The sequence below is a fragment of the Lissotriton helveticus genome, chromosome 4_1, assembly GCF_964261635.1.
Source record: "Lissotriton helveticus chromosome 4_1, aLisHel1.1, whole genome shotgun sequence".
NCBI lineage: Eukaryota > Metazoa > Chordata > Amphibia > Caudata > Salamandridae > Lissotriton > Lissotriton helveticus.
The window spans coordinates 714,749,185-714,763,090 of NC_136063.1; positions in this window are offsets into that span (position 1 = coordinate 714,749,185).

Genomic DNA, 13,906 nt, shown 5'->3' on the forward strand with positions numbered 1-13,906 from the left:
ATTTGCTCTGTATACGGTAGGAGTGGAAGGAATTTGCGTAGTTGCGCTACACAAAGCTACGCGAAACGGTAAAAGACACAGTATTGCTTCTTCCGTCCATTCGTGATGCTTTTTTCCTGTTCGCGAATGCTGTTTGCGTGCTCGGGGAGAAATATCTCACGAATACGAAAGCGCGAACAAGCAAAAAATTCTGCGAAGCCGCAGATCCCGGAATTTTGGGCAATTCCATTTTCTTCGCAAAATGCAAAATTACCCAAATTCCTCAAATTCCACGAGTGGAACGGAATTTACCACCCAGGCCTAGTATGCGGTCCAATCTCCAAAAAGGGTGAGGTATTAAAGGCCTTAAAATACATCGTATTACAGAGCCCACACTTGAAGATACTTTTAGGGGACAAATGGAATATTACCCTCTGCCCTTACCAGGGTAAGTCATATTACCTAGGGTCTAGGAATATGATAGACAGAGGACTAATCCTGGATCTCCAATCCAATTTCTCCCTCTGTGACCCCTGGAGATTACTCCATCCTACAGACAGAAAATACATGTGCATCTCTTGTGTGCATGGTACTTGCTAGAGGATAGGCTACTCTCTGACCTCAATCTTACTCCTGCACCAAGTGGGTGATGCTGTTATCATACCAAATGGCATCTTGGATCACAACGCGATCCAGATTTGGCTCGACCTCTAGTTAAGCACGCCCCTCCAGGAGAATGATGACTCAATGTGTCCAAATACAAATTATCACATTAAAACAAAAATTGCACATAATATTATGCACATACCTGATTGAGTTTCATCCCATCAGATATTCTGGGCAGTGGGGAAGCATGCAGAAGGGGCAAATTAAAGCGAGACTATGCCCTTCCAAAAAGAGAGACAATATTACATCAAAGAGACTTAGTGAACCAAGTGTCAGATCTAACTCGCACTTATGAGGCAACACACACCTAAGAATGATCTACAATAGCTGCTGCAATACTCCACGCTGCAAAAAGCAGAAACTACGCTCATCAGGCTCAAACAGTGTCACTATGATAGAGTGGAAAAAGAAGGCATGATTATTGGGTTTGCCCTTGCGACACCAGGTGGCCCAACAGAAAGTCAGAGCTATTCAGGACACCAGTGCGTTGGTTTTGAGCACCCTATTGACATCTTCAATATATTTAAGGACTTCTATGAACAATTATAATCAGCCGACTGCTCCCAAATGATATTCCTAAGAAGACGCCTTCCTCTTACCCCTCAGTCTCATGAAGCTCACTCAGGAGCAGGTGCAGTCACGTGACCAAGACATAACGGAGGACGAGATTGTAGGGATGATTGGGGAGATCACTGACACAATATCAGAAACTGCAATATCGGAAACAAAAATATTACAGACAACAAATATCATACCCCTATACTTATAATAGTAAGTACAACAATTTTAGAAACAAATATATTGTTTCACATTGATATTGTTTTTAAAATATGTAGTTAACAAATAGTAAATCTTAAATATGTTAACATACAACATTAATATAATGTAAATTAAACAAGTGTAAAAATATTTAATACTATATATAAATATATATGCACTGATAAATGCATGCTCAATGCAAAAACATGCCCACAACATCTATGACCTCCTAGAGGAAGGCAGTCTTGATTTTCTATGTATCACAGCAACATGGCTGTCAGAAGAATCAAACCCTATTATCTCCAACACCACACCAAAGGGCTTCAAAATGTATAAAAAAAAGACCAACTAGAAGGCAGGCGAGGCAGACTAGCAGTTATCCTCGGAGAAGAATGGGATTTCCGAAACATTGGGGTAAATGACTTGCTGGACGCAGAAGCCATCGGTTTTTGTATCTCCCTATCACACACACACTCAGTAGCTGGGGTTCTAATCTATAGGCCACCAGGTCCAGATGGCTCTTTTCTGAAATTGTGTGATCACACACCTAGCCCTTAGATATGCACATTTCATGATCTTAGGAGACTTTAACACACATCTGGACAAAACAGACAACTTGGAAGCCTCGGTCTTCAAAGAAATAACGAATTTGCTTAATCTTAAGCCTGTACATGGTGAAACCGACACATCAAGGAGGAAACACACTGGATCAAGTTTGTTCCAATGTGTTAATACAGATGCAGGATCCACAACTACTGTCATGGGGGGGAACACCAATCACTTACCTGTGTCACGCCATCGGGCCAGAGCCGTGAGGGAAACGGCAGGAACAGCAGAACGCCGGGAGGCAGCCCGGTTTATCGGACTGCAGCGGACTACACTCCCCAGCAGCCCCTGGGGCGGAAGCGCGCCCGTGACGTGCAAAGAGTGCCCGGAGGCGCCTGTAAAAGGCTGACACCCCCTCTCGCCCCGCGAGTCGCGCGCGGGAGAAGCCCGGGAGAAGGGCGGGGCCGTCTGTGGCCGTCCGGGGACGATCGAGGACGGGCCGGGCCACCCCCTTTGATCCAATCTACAAAATGGGTAAGCGGAAATTACAAACATCTTCCAATGGGGGCCCAGTTAAATCTAAAGTAGCACGTAAAGCTGTTGCTTCAGCAAGTATTATGTCCTATCTAACTACTGCAGTGGGCAAACTGAACAAGGAAATTGCTGCAACTGAACGCGAGTTGGGACTAGAACAGTTAATATTGGACAGTCATTTATCCCCTACAACGAATAGACTTCCAATTCCACTGGAACCAGCCATAGTTGTTGGTAAATTGCCTAGTACTGTCCCGCATGACCTAACAAATACCATTGAGCAAGAAGCTTTAAATAATTCGAACAATGACATCCTATTACCAGAAGTTACCTCCACCCAGGTACAAACTCTCCATGCTACTAAACGCCTTAAGCGGGTAATTCAAAAACCAAAAAAGCAAGGACTATATATAAGGAAAAAGGCCCGTTATCCGCTAATAGATATTGAATGCTCATTGAAAAATATGGTGGAGAAAGTACTTGTGGATAAAGTTGAAGCGACACTTGTGCAGATCTCCAATGACATAATAGAAACATTAAAGGAATGTGTTGTAGATATACTTGGGAAATGTGAAAGGATTAATACACTTTTGTCCACTGATCCCAGAAGGCCATGCACATGCAATTCATATACTGCACCAGGGCATTCACAATCCCCTATGGAACAAGAAAAGGAAGTTCAACAACCTCTAATGCTACCTACCCCGCCCCCAGTATCTGTGGGTAATGTAAAGCCCCCAATAGTCACCAGTATTACCAGGGTGCAGCAGACGAGTAAAACCTGTTCTGCTCAAGTTACATCTAGAGACTCAGTAACAGGCATTCCTAATTTACCAGGGCTTAGAACCCAACGCTTAAGACCACCTGTACACCTTCCCCCAGAAGCAACACCTTTTGTTGCTATTCTGGTGAACGTACCAGCACTGAAAAGCGGAGAATGTGAGTCAGATATCGCACAGTTAAATAATATCAAGACGTGGTGTGATGCAAACTGTACCGGCCCCAATAACATCTCGGAGTACATCCAAACAGGCAGAAGGGTTGATTGGGTGGGTTATACACCGAAGAAATTTGCAGGGGATTGTATGATTGTTAATTTCAGTAGACCCCATGAGGCCCTACGGTTATTTTGGGATGCTACTGAAGTGAGGGAAGATGAGATTAGAGCAGTACCACTAGGTTTCTTTTATCCTCCACCTGCATTACATAAGCCCCACCCAGGAATGGCCCCGCATAGAGCACAATCTAGATATACTCCATGCCCAAGTTCATGGGCTACACAGAAAACAGGCTTGTTGCCAAAAATTAGCGATAAACAGGGAGGGGAAGCCAGAAATGGCCTTGTGCTGACAAATAGGTTTGCTGCCTTCTCCAATTTAGAGGAAAATGATTGACTAACCCTACCAGGTAGCATCACAAATCAATCACAACTTCCCATCCCACCTGTAATTGAAAAGAGCAACATAGTAACCATTCCTGATGCCACACTCTCCCCATCTCAACACACACGGCCGCAAACCACTGAAAAATGCAGTAGTGTGAAAATGATGAGCTGGAACATTGCAGGCTTGCGCTCCAAAAGGGGCGATACAAGATGGTTGGACCTGTTAAAAAAATGTGATGTTGTGGCCCTACAGGAGACTTGGGACAGGGATTGTGGTTTTTGGTTAGATGGATATACTTCTCATTTTTTAGCTGCCCAGACAACAAGCTCAGGCCGAAATAAAGGGGGCCTTTTGTTTTTAATATCTGTAAATGTGAAGGGCACTGTGAAGGTACTAAACACACCATCCCATAACTTTTTAGTCCTGGAGGTTACAATGCCTAACACCCATAAATGTGTCTACATACATTTTTATAACAGCATTCAAAGTATAGCTTTGAATGCCAACATTAACTTGTTAATGGAGTTCTTATGTAGATATAGGGAGAGTCAAACCACTTTTGTATATTTTTTCCTGATGGGAGATTTTAATATTCATTTATGCCAACAAAATTGTCATGCCAGGGATACAATTAATACTGATATGTTACAATTATCACATTTTGAGCACTCAGAAAAGGGGTCAGCCCTAGAAGAACTTCTTTTAGAGAATGACTTATATGAACCAGAGTTCTTCGACCGAAAGGACCGGGTGCCAACTTACAGTGCTAGGGACAGCAATACAATTATAGATTATATGTTTATCTCACCAGGCCTGTTACAAAATGTAATGTTTTATAATGCTGCACAGACGAATTTTAGTGACCACAACCCGGTCATACTAGAACTAGATAATAATAATCTGTTTCTATTTACAAAAGGAACAAATATTGATCCAAATATAGCAGGGTATACAGAACTGATTGCTAAGGACCAGGGGAGACGTGTCAAATGGTGCCATATCATCCCTGAGGACTTTCTTTTTTCTCTTAACCTAAAGATGGCCAAAGAAATTAACATCTGCATGGACCCAACTAGGTTTGAGGGGAATATAGTTCAGTCCTTTGAGATGATTTGTTGTCAAGTATCGAATGACTTAAAAAGTAACTCGAAAAAGAAAGAGAAAAGGGCTATGGGATGGTTTGACAAAGAATGCTCCAAATCCCACTGTGAATTATATAAAGCATTAAAAAAGTTACCACGGGACAAACAGGAAGTTGCTAGCTTAAGGCAAAAGTATAAGGCTAACATCCTAAGAAGGAAAAACGAAATAAAAAGAAGGGCATGGGAAGACCTATATGAGAAGACCACTCTGAGGGACAGTGCTAAGTTTTGGAAAATCGTTAATACCCCCTTATTTAACGGGATTGAAAATGCACCGTTAGAAGTAAATATCCCGGAACGAGATTGGTTAGAGCACTTTCAAAACATCTATGGTAGCAATATTGCTGTAGGTCCTCAAGACGGACAACCGATTGAATCAGACGAGGTTTTAGCCAGTTTTACTATCAAAGAGGTGCAGAAGGCAATTGAGGACACGGCAGGGAAGAAGGCCCCTGGCCCAGACGGCGTACCGGCCGACATGTTTAAATCAAACTCGGGCATGTGGGCAGTAGTCCTCACTAATGTCTTCAACGTGATTAGCTTGGAAAGGACAAAAGCACCAACATCATGGTCACAGTCTGTTATAATCCCCATTTTCAAGAAGGGACAAAGGGGAGACCCTAGATGCTACAGGCCCATTTCTTTGCTAGATTCTTCCTTTAAAATATTGGGCAAAGTCATCTTGGAAAGAATCTCAAATTGGGCAACAAACAATGATATCCTGTGTGAAGCTCAGTATGGCTTCCGAGCCGGGAGAAGCACTGAGGATCAATGCCTAAATTTACATCTTACTTTGGGTAAATATACTGTGGCATCAAAGGGGATGATGTATTTGGCTTTTATGGATTTGTCCACAGCTTTCGACCTAGTTAATAGGTCAAAGCTGTGGTCAATACTTTTGAATTTGGGCCTAGACCAAGCATTAGTGAATTTCCTGGCACAACTCCACAGTGATCTGAGGGCTACCATACGTATGTCCCAAGAGGGAAACTGTACTGCCTTTTTTAAATCAGAAAGGGGGGTGCGCCAAGGGTGCATTTTGGCACCAATGCTCTTTTCACTTTATATTAATTCACTGGGAAAGACCCTGGAAACGGCCTCCATTGATGTACCACGTATGGGTGACTCTTTAATGCCGGTCTTATTATATGCCGACGACACTGTACTGTTGTCAAGAACCCCCAATGGATTACAACGTCTCCTAAATTCTTTTGGGGACTTTATGCAAAGCTTGGATTTATCTGTTAATATTGATAAATCCCATGTTATGGCAGTAGGAAGTCGAAAGAATAGCATTAAAACCCTCACCTGTAATGGCTCTGTGTTATCTAAAGTTAAAGTTTTTACTTACCTGGGTGTGGTGTTCGACGAGAAGGGGACATGGGCACCACAAATTACAAGTAAAGCTGTGGCAGTAAAAAGATCGGCTGGCGCTATCCTAGGTTTTGCGAAAAGATTGGGAGGTAAACCACCTGAGGCTATATTAGCAATTTACAGAGCCAAAACTTTGTCTATTGCGAGGTATGGGGCTGCGATATGGGGCTACAAAAATCTGGCCCACATTCAAAGAGAAGAGAACCTCTTTTTGCGATCCCTACTGGGCCTTCCTAAATCCACCCCAGCTTTCTCCGTACATATGGAATTGGGGATAGGGTACATTGAAGACTCTTTGGCCCTGGCCCCGCTACTGTCGTGGATTAGGACATGGCTTAACCCAGCCTTAATTCTAAACCATGTGATTATTAGGGATTGTATGGGGAGGGAAAACGTGGTTAAGATAGGTTGGCTACAATATATTAAAAACACAGCAGTATACTTAGGCCGCCCGGAGCTATATACAAACCCAGAGAGTCTAAGGAGAGAGGACATTGACTGGGTTAAGAAAAACTTTATAGAGAAGAAGGAAGCAGAGAGAGAGGCTATCGAAATTTTAAAACCATAGGAATGAATGTCAATTACCTAATCGGTAAATACCGATTCGGTAATTGGAGGACACATTGAAGGGTGGCAGGGTGTCACTTTGACACCCTGTTGCACCCCTCAATTGTGCATGGGTGCACATGTTGCAGACATACATGCCCTGAGGGCATGTATGTCTGCTACATGGCCCTGTTTAAAAAGCAAAAAAAATGCTTTTTAAAGGGGTTTCATTATTTACCACCAACTTCTAGTTGGTGGTAAATAACGAATTCTTAAACCCCTGTAGCACTGATTACAGTGCTTCCTATATGTCAACATACAGATTCGGTAATTTTACCGATTCAGTATTTTACAGAATCGGTAAAATTACCGATTCTGTATTTTTACATGCCCCTACATCTCCATCCTCAAATACCGGTCGGTAACGGCCGAAATCGGTATTTGGCTACCTACATCGGGCCCCATGTGCGTTAGCAACAGGGTGGCCTACGCGTTTCGACTATACTTAGTCTTCAACTGGACGATAGAGTCCTATGTGTCTAGACAATTTATACTGTGCTCTGTATAAGTACCCTCATCATTTTCGATACATTTAAAAAAAAAAAACTAGACTACCAATCTTGAGCATATGTACAAGGCTCATTGTCAACGCCATTTTGCACTGGGTTTTCAATTCCAACATCCTTGTTATTTAGTGAAGTACTTTTAAATGATGTGTACGGAAGAGAAAAGAGGTGCAAAGTGCTAGTATGTGAAAAAGACAGTGTCATCCCTAGTAAGCATGGGCGTAAAATCCGCTCCGCTCGCGGATTTTTCGGATTTTCGGCAAATTCGCAATCCGCGAACTCTCGCGAATTTGTCGAAAATCCGTGAATCCGCTCGCGGCGGATTTTTTGCTTGGTTGCGGCGCGCGGCGTGGTGCACGGCGTTCACTTTCCGTCATTTAGCGTTTGCCGAGTTGTTTTTCTTTGCGAGTGCCGCGCCATTTTGGATCTTGCTGCATGATCCCGCGGGAGTTTGGCGCCCGCGAATACGTAATCGCGGCTTGCCACCTTGCACAGCACACCTCGCGAGAGTTCGCAATTGCGAACACGTAGTTGCGGCGGAAAGGAACAATCTCGCACTCGCGAAATAGAGCTTTTGCAATTCTGCACAAGAAAATCACCAGCAAACAGGATAAACCTTCAGAAAATTATGATTTTTATCAGAATCACTCCTCAGGTTGACATTTGCATGGCCTTTTTTTTGCAAGGAGTCCATTTTTGGGGGGGGGGAGGAAGGAAGTGCCCCACAGTCTCCAACTTCCTGTTCCTGTCCAGCAGGCTCCTCCCAGTGCTTTGTCCATCTCCTGGTCACTTTCATTTGGATCTGGAGCTGGAAGGATTACTTTTTGTGGGTGCTGCTGGATATTTGGATTTGAGGCCTTTTTGACTGTCTTTGGATCACTTTTGGATTAGAAATCAACTTTCACAAGTAAGTTTGTTTGGGGCATTACAGTTGCTGCAAGTACAATTTTGGAACTTTTTCAGAACATTAAATAAATTATATTGTGGGTAGCCACAGTATCCAGTAGGACCAGGGTTGGTTAGGGGTGCATGATACAACTGTTTTGTTGAATTTAAACACCATTGAGGCCATGGATGGGCTGGGATTGTGCTGATTTTTGTCGTTTTTTTGGGCCTGCTGGTGTGGCCCTTTGCCCAGGGGTGGTGAGTGTTGCATGGGCCTAGTCTTTCTGTGGGGTGTCTTCTTGAATTTAAACATAATTGAGGCCATGGATGGGCTGGGATTGTGCTTATTTTATTGTTTTTTGTCGTTTTTTGGGGGCTGCTGGTGTGGCCTTTTGCCCAGGGGTGGTGGTGCATGGACTGAGTGTGCCTGTGGTGTGGTCTCACTCTCTTTAATGTAAACATCATGGATGGCATTGGATTGTGGTGATTTCTGGCTGTTTTTCTGTTTTTTGGGGGTGTACTGTTGATGTGGACTGGCCATGTGGGTGGTGGTGGTGGCCATCTTGAGTGCTGGCTGGTACAGGCAGCAACATGTGCTTGGGGTGTAAGGGGCCATTTTGAGGAGAGGCAGTGTCTGAGACCTGCACTTATTTTGCCTACTTTTCATCCATTATGCCCAGGGGTAGTGAGTGTTGCATGGGCCTAGTGTTTCTGAGGGGTGTCTTCTTGAATTTAAACACCATTGAGGTGAGGCCATGGATGAGCTGGGATTGTGCTGATTTTATTGTTTTCTGTCGTTTTTTTGGGCCTGCTGGTGGGGCCCTTTGCCCAGGGGTGGTGGTGAGGTGAGTGTTGCATGGGCCTAGTCTTTCTGAGGGGTGTCTTCTTGAATTTAAACACCATTGAAGCCATGGATGGGTTGGGCTTGTGCTGGTTTTATTGTTTTTGGTCGTTTTTTGGGGGCTGCTGGTGTGGCCTTTTGCCCAGGGGTGGTGGTGCATGGACTGAGTGTGCCTGTGGTGTGGTCTCACTCTCTTTAATGTAAACATCATGGATGGCATTGGATTGTGGTGATTTCTGGCTGTTTTTCTGTTTTTTAGGGTGTACTGTTGATGTGGACTGGCCATGTGGGTGGTGGTGGTGGCCATCTTGAGTGCTGGCTGGTACAGGCAACATGTGCTTGGGGTGTAAGGGGCCATTTTGAAGAGAGGCAGTGTCTGAGGCATGCACTTATTTTGCCTACTTTTCATCCATTATGCCCAGGGGTAGGGAGTGTTGCATGGGCCTAGTGTTTCTGAGGGGTGTCTTCTTGAATTTAAACACCATTGAGGCCATGGATGGGCTGGGATTGTGCTGATTTTATTGTTTTTTGTCGTTTTTTTGGGCCTGCTGGTGGGGCCCTTTGCCCAGGGGTGGTGAGTGTTGCATGGGCCTAGTCTTTCTGAGGGGTGTCTTCTTGAATTTAAACACCATTGAGGCCATGGATGGGCTGGGCTTGTGCTGATTTTATTGTTTTTGGTCGTTTTTTGGGGCCTGCTGGTGGGGCCCTTTGCCCAGGGGTGGTGAGTGTTGCATGGGCCTAGTCTTTCTGTGGGGTGTCTTCTTGAATTTAAACATAATTGAGGCCATGGATGGGCTGGGATTGTGCTTATTTTATTGTTTTTTGTCGTTTTTTGGGGGCTGCTGGTGTGGCCTTTTGCCCAGGGGTGGTGGTGCATGGACTGAGTGTGCCTGTGGTGTGGTCTCACTCTCTTTAATGTAAACATCATGGATGGCATTGGATTGTGGTGATTTCTGGCTGTTTTTCTGTTTTTTGGGGGTGTACTGTTGATGTGGACTGGCCATGTGGGTGGTGGTGGTGGCCATCTTGAGTGCTGGCTGGTACAGGCAGCAACATGTGCTTGGGGTGTAAGGGGCCATTTTGAGGAGAGGCAGTGTCTGAGGCCTGCACTTATTTTGCCTACTTTTCATCCATTATGCCCAGGAGTAGTGAGTGTTGCATGGGCCTAGTGTTTCTGAGGGGTGTCTTCTTGAATTTAAACACCATTGAGGCCATGGATGGGCTGGGATTGTGCTGATTTTATTGTTTTCTGTCGTTTATTTGGGCCTGCTGGTGGGGCCCTTTGCCCAGGGGTGGTGGTGAGGTGAGTGTTGCATGGGCCTAGTCTTTCTGAGGGGTGTCTTCTTGAATTTAAACACCATTGAGGCCATGGATGGGCTGGGCTTGTGCTGATTTTATTGTTTTTGGTCGTTTTTTTGGGCCTGCTGGTGGGGCCCTTTGCCCAGGGGTGGTGAGTGTTGCATGGGCCTAGTCTTTCTGTGGGGTGTCTTCTTGAATTTAAACATAATTGAGGCCATGGATGGGCTGGGATTGTGCTTATTTTATTGTTTTTTGTCGTTTTTTGGGGGCTGCTGGTGTGGCCTTTTGCCCAGGGGTGGTGGTGCATGGACTGAGTGTGCCTGTGGTGTGGTCTCACTCTCTTTAATGTAAACATCATGGATGGCATTGGATTGTGGTGATTTCTGGCTGTTTTTCTGTTTTTGGGGGTGTACTGTTGATGTGGACTGGCCATGTGGGTGGTGGTGGTGGCCATCTTGAGTGCTGGCTGGTACAGGCAACATGTGCTTGGGGTGTAAGGGGCCATTTTGAAGAGAGGCAGTGTCTGAGGCATGCACTTATTTTGCCTAATTTTCATCCATTATGCCCAGGGGTAGTGAGTGTTGCATACTTGCATGTCCCTAGTCTTTCTGTGGGGTGTCTTCAATGTAAACATCATGGATGGCATGGGATTGTGCTCATTTTTCTGTGTTTTGTCGATTTTTTGAGGTGTATAACTGAACTGATGTTCTTCTGTCTTCCATTGCTTTTAGGTGCACAAGAAGACTCAAGAGAACCACCAGTGCCAGGAAGAAGTCCTGCAGCGGTGTGTGTGTGCAGCATAACGTCACGCGACGTCACGTCTGGACACAGAACCCTCTGCAACTCGTGCAACTGCTGCCTGCTGACCTGCTCTGAAGAAGATGGCCCCAAAAAAAGTAACCCGTAGCTCCTCTAGCAAGAAAGGTGCCAGTAAGGAGCAGAAGAAGCAAGTTACCAAGGACACTGGTGTGCCGCCCGCCCCTTTTTTTGGGAGTAAAAAAATAAGTATGCCTGCAGCAGCAGCGGGATCTGCTGGGGACCAAGCTGGCAGCAGCACCCCCGCTCCATTGGGCTCAGTGCCACCACCACCACCAGGCCAACTTAAGTCCAAGGCCTTGAGTGCTGCAGAGGCAGCCAGTATAGTTCTTCAATCACCATCGACCAGTGATGTTGGCTCATCGCAAGACAGCAGCAGCAATGTCCCTCAATCAACACAGGTTGTTGTAGCTCATCTGACGAGTGTTGAACAACCACAGCCGCAACAACAATCACATGTGCAAGTACAAGCCCAAGTACATGTGGAAGGAGAGGCAGCGCAAGGAGATGCGCAAGCAGAGGTGCATGGAGGGTCACAAGTGCCCACAATAGTTGTTCCTCCCGAAGTAGGGGCACATCAGGAAATCGACAATCAAGGCGAGGTATCATTTGAGGAAGCCACTCCTCCTGATGATCCTTCATTGTCTTCCACACCCCTAGCAAGGAAGAGATCAAGGGTGGTGTCTACATCTTCTTCAAGCACACCTCCTTCTGATGATACGGGTCAAACTTGGGAACCAGCACCACAGCCGTCTGAGAGTGAAGCACACCATGATCCGACAAAGGTAGTTAAGCGTAAAAGGAAGCTCGTCCAAAGTCTCAGAGTTATGGAGTGTGATGAGGCTCAACAAGAAGTGGCGGATACTGCTGCTGATGAAGACTCTGCCAACGACGACCCAGTCATCATAAAGGTCACTGCAGCCCCAGCGGGCATGCAGCAAACAGACATTTTGACCCTAGCCCGAAGAGCTGCTGAGCGTGATGATGATGATGATGTTGTCGATGAGGAGGCAGTGGAAACACCACAATCATTGGAGTTAAGTAGTACACCAACTCGTCCCGCTTCCATATTTCTTTCTGGCAAGAAGAGACCTCCATCCACCTCGACCTTAATTAGTGGCGGTGAAAGTGCACAACGTACAAAAGTTGGGCAATCCAGATCCTCCACTTCATCTGGCATTAGCTTCATGACCACCACCACCAGTATCGCCGCCTCCTCCAGGTCCCACAGACACTTGAAGTCCCCAGTTTGGGACTTCTTTACTGTTTGTCAAAAAAATCCAAAGTTTGCCATTTGTACCCTTTGTAAGGTTGCAGTTAGTCGTGGTAAGCCAGGTACCAACTATGGTACCGGAGGCCAGAGAGGTCATCTTAGGAGACAGCACACTGTCAAATGGTTTGCGCACCTAGATGCGATCAAGAAAGGCCGAATTCAAGGAAACGTTGATGTTTCATCTGATGATGACGAGGAGGAAGAAGACGTGTCAAACACTTCCCTTACACCCAGTACCCCTGTCAGCAGCACACCCAATGTGAGGCACACTAAGAGTGTTGGAGCGAGTGAGACACCAACGCACAAAAGTTCACCAGCGAGCAAAATTGGGTCAACGAAGTCATTATCAGCCCGTAAATGCTTGGTCCAGGGCAACATTAGAACAATGCTTACTTCAGACGTGCCATATGAACGCAACCACCCACTGACGCGTCTGTATAACACTAAGCTGGCTAAAATGCTAGCTGTGGACCTTCTCCCTTTTTCTTTTGTAGAAGCGGTAGGTTTTCTAGAATTAGTGGCAACGCTCTGCCCTAAATGGAAGGTTCCTAGCCGGTTCTATTTTGCCAGAGTTGCGGTTCCAGCACTGCATGAAGATGTGCTGGAGGCGATTGGGGCAGCTTTGCAGAAGAGTGCTGTTCACACAATACATCTGACAACAGACATGTGGACCAGTGGCGCAGGCGCTGATTACATGTGCATCACTGCACACTGGGTCTCTTTTTCAGGTGTTAAAGCAAAGCTAAACGCAGGTGTTGACCCGGACAAAGTTATCAAAGCTGCTCGGAAACATGCAACACTAGCCATGTTTGGCTTGGAGAAAAGTCACACAGCAGAAAACATTTTGGAAGAGTTTGACAAAAAGGTCTTGAAAATGCTATCCCCCATAAAACGCAAGATTGGTTATGTTTCCACGGATAATGGCACCAATGTAGTTAAGGCCATGTCGCAGGGTGGCTATTTCAGAGTGCCATGTTTGGCGCACTGTATCAACCTGGTAGTTCAAAAATTCTTGAGTGATAGAGACAGTGCAGCGTTCGCGGTAATGGCCACCTGCCGCAAAATGTGCAACCATTTCAGCCATTCTTTTAAGGCCCGGAAGCATCTGAGGAGGCTGCTACTTCAAAGTCGAATACCAGTGAAAGCACTCATCCAGGAGGTGGCAACACGTTGGAACTCAACCTTCTACATGCTTGAGCGTCTGTATGAGCAGTATACGGTACTCGATCACTATTTCTTCACAGAGGGTACATCTCAGAAGGAGGACCTGCGGATGAGTGCGGCGCAATGGGACA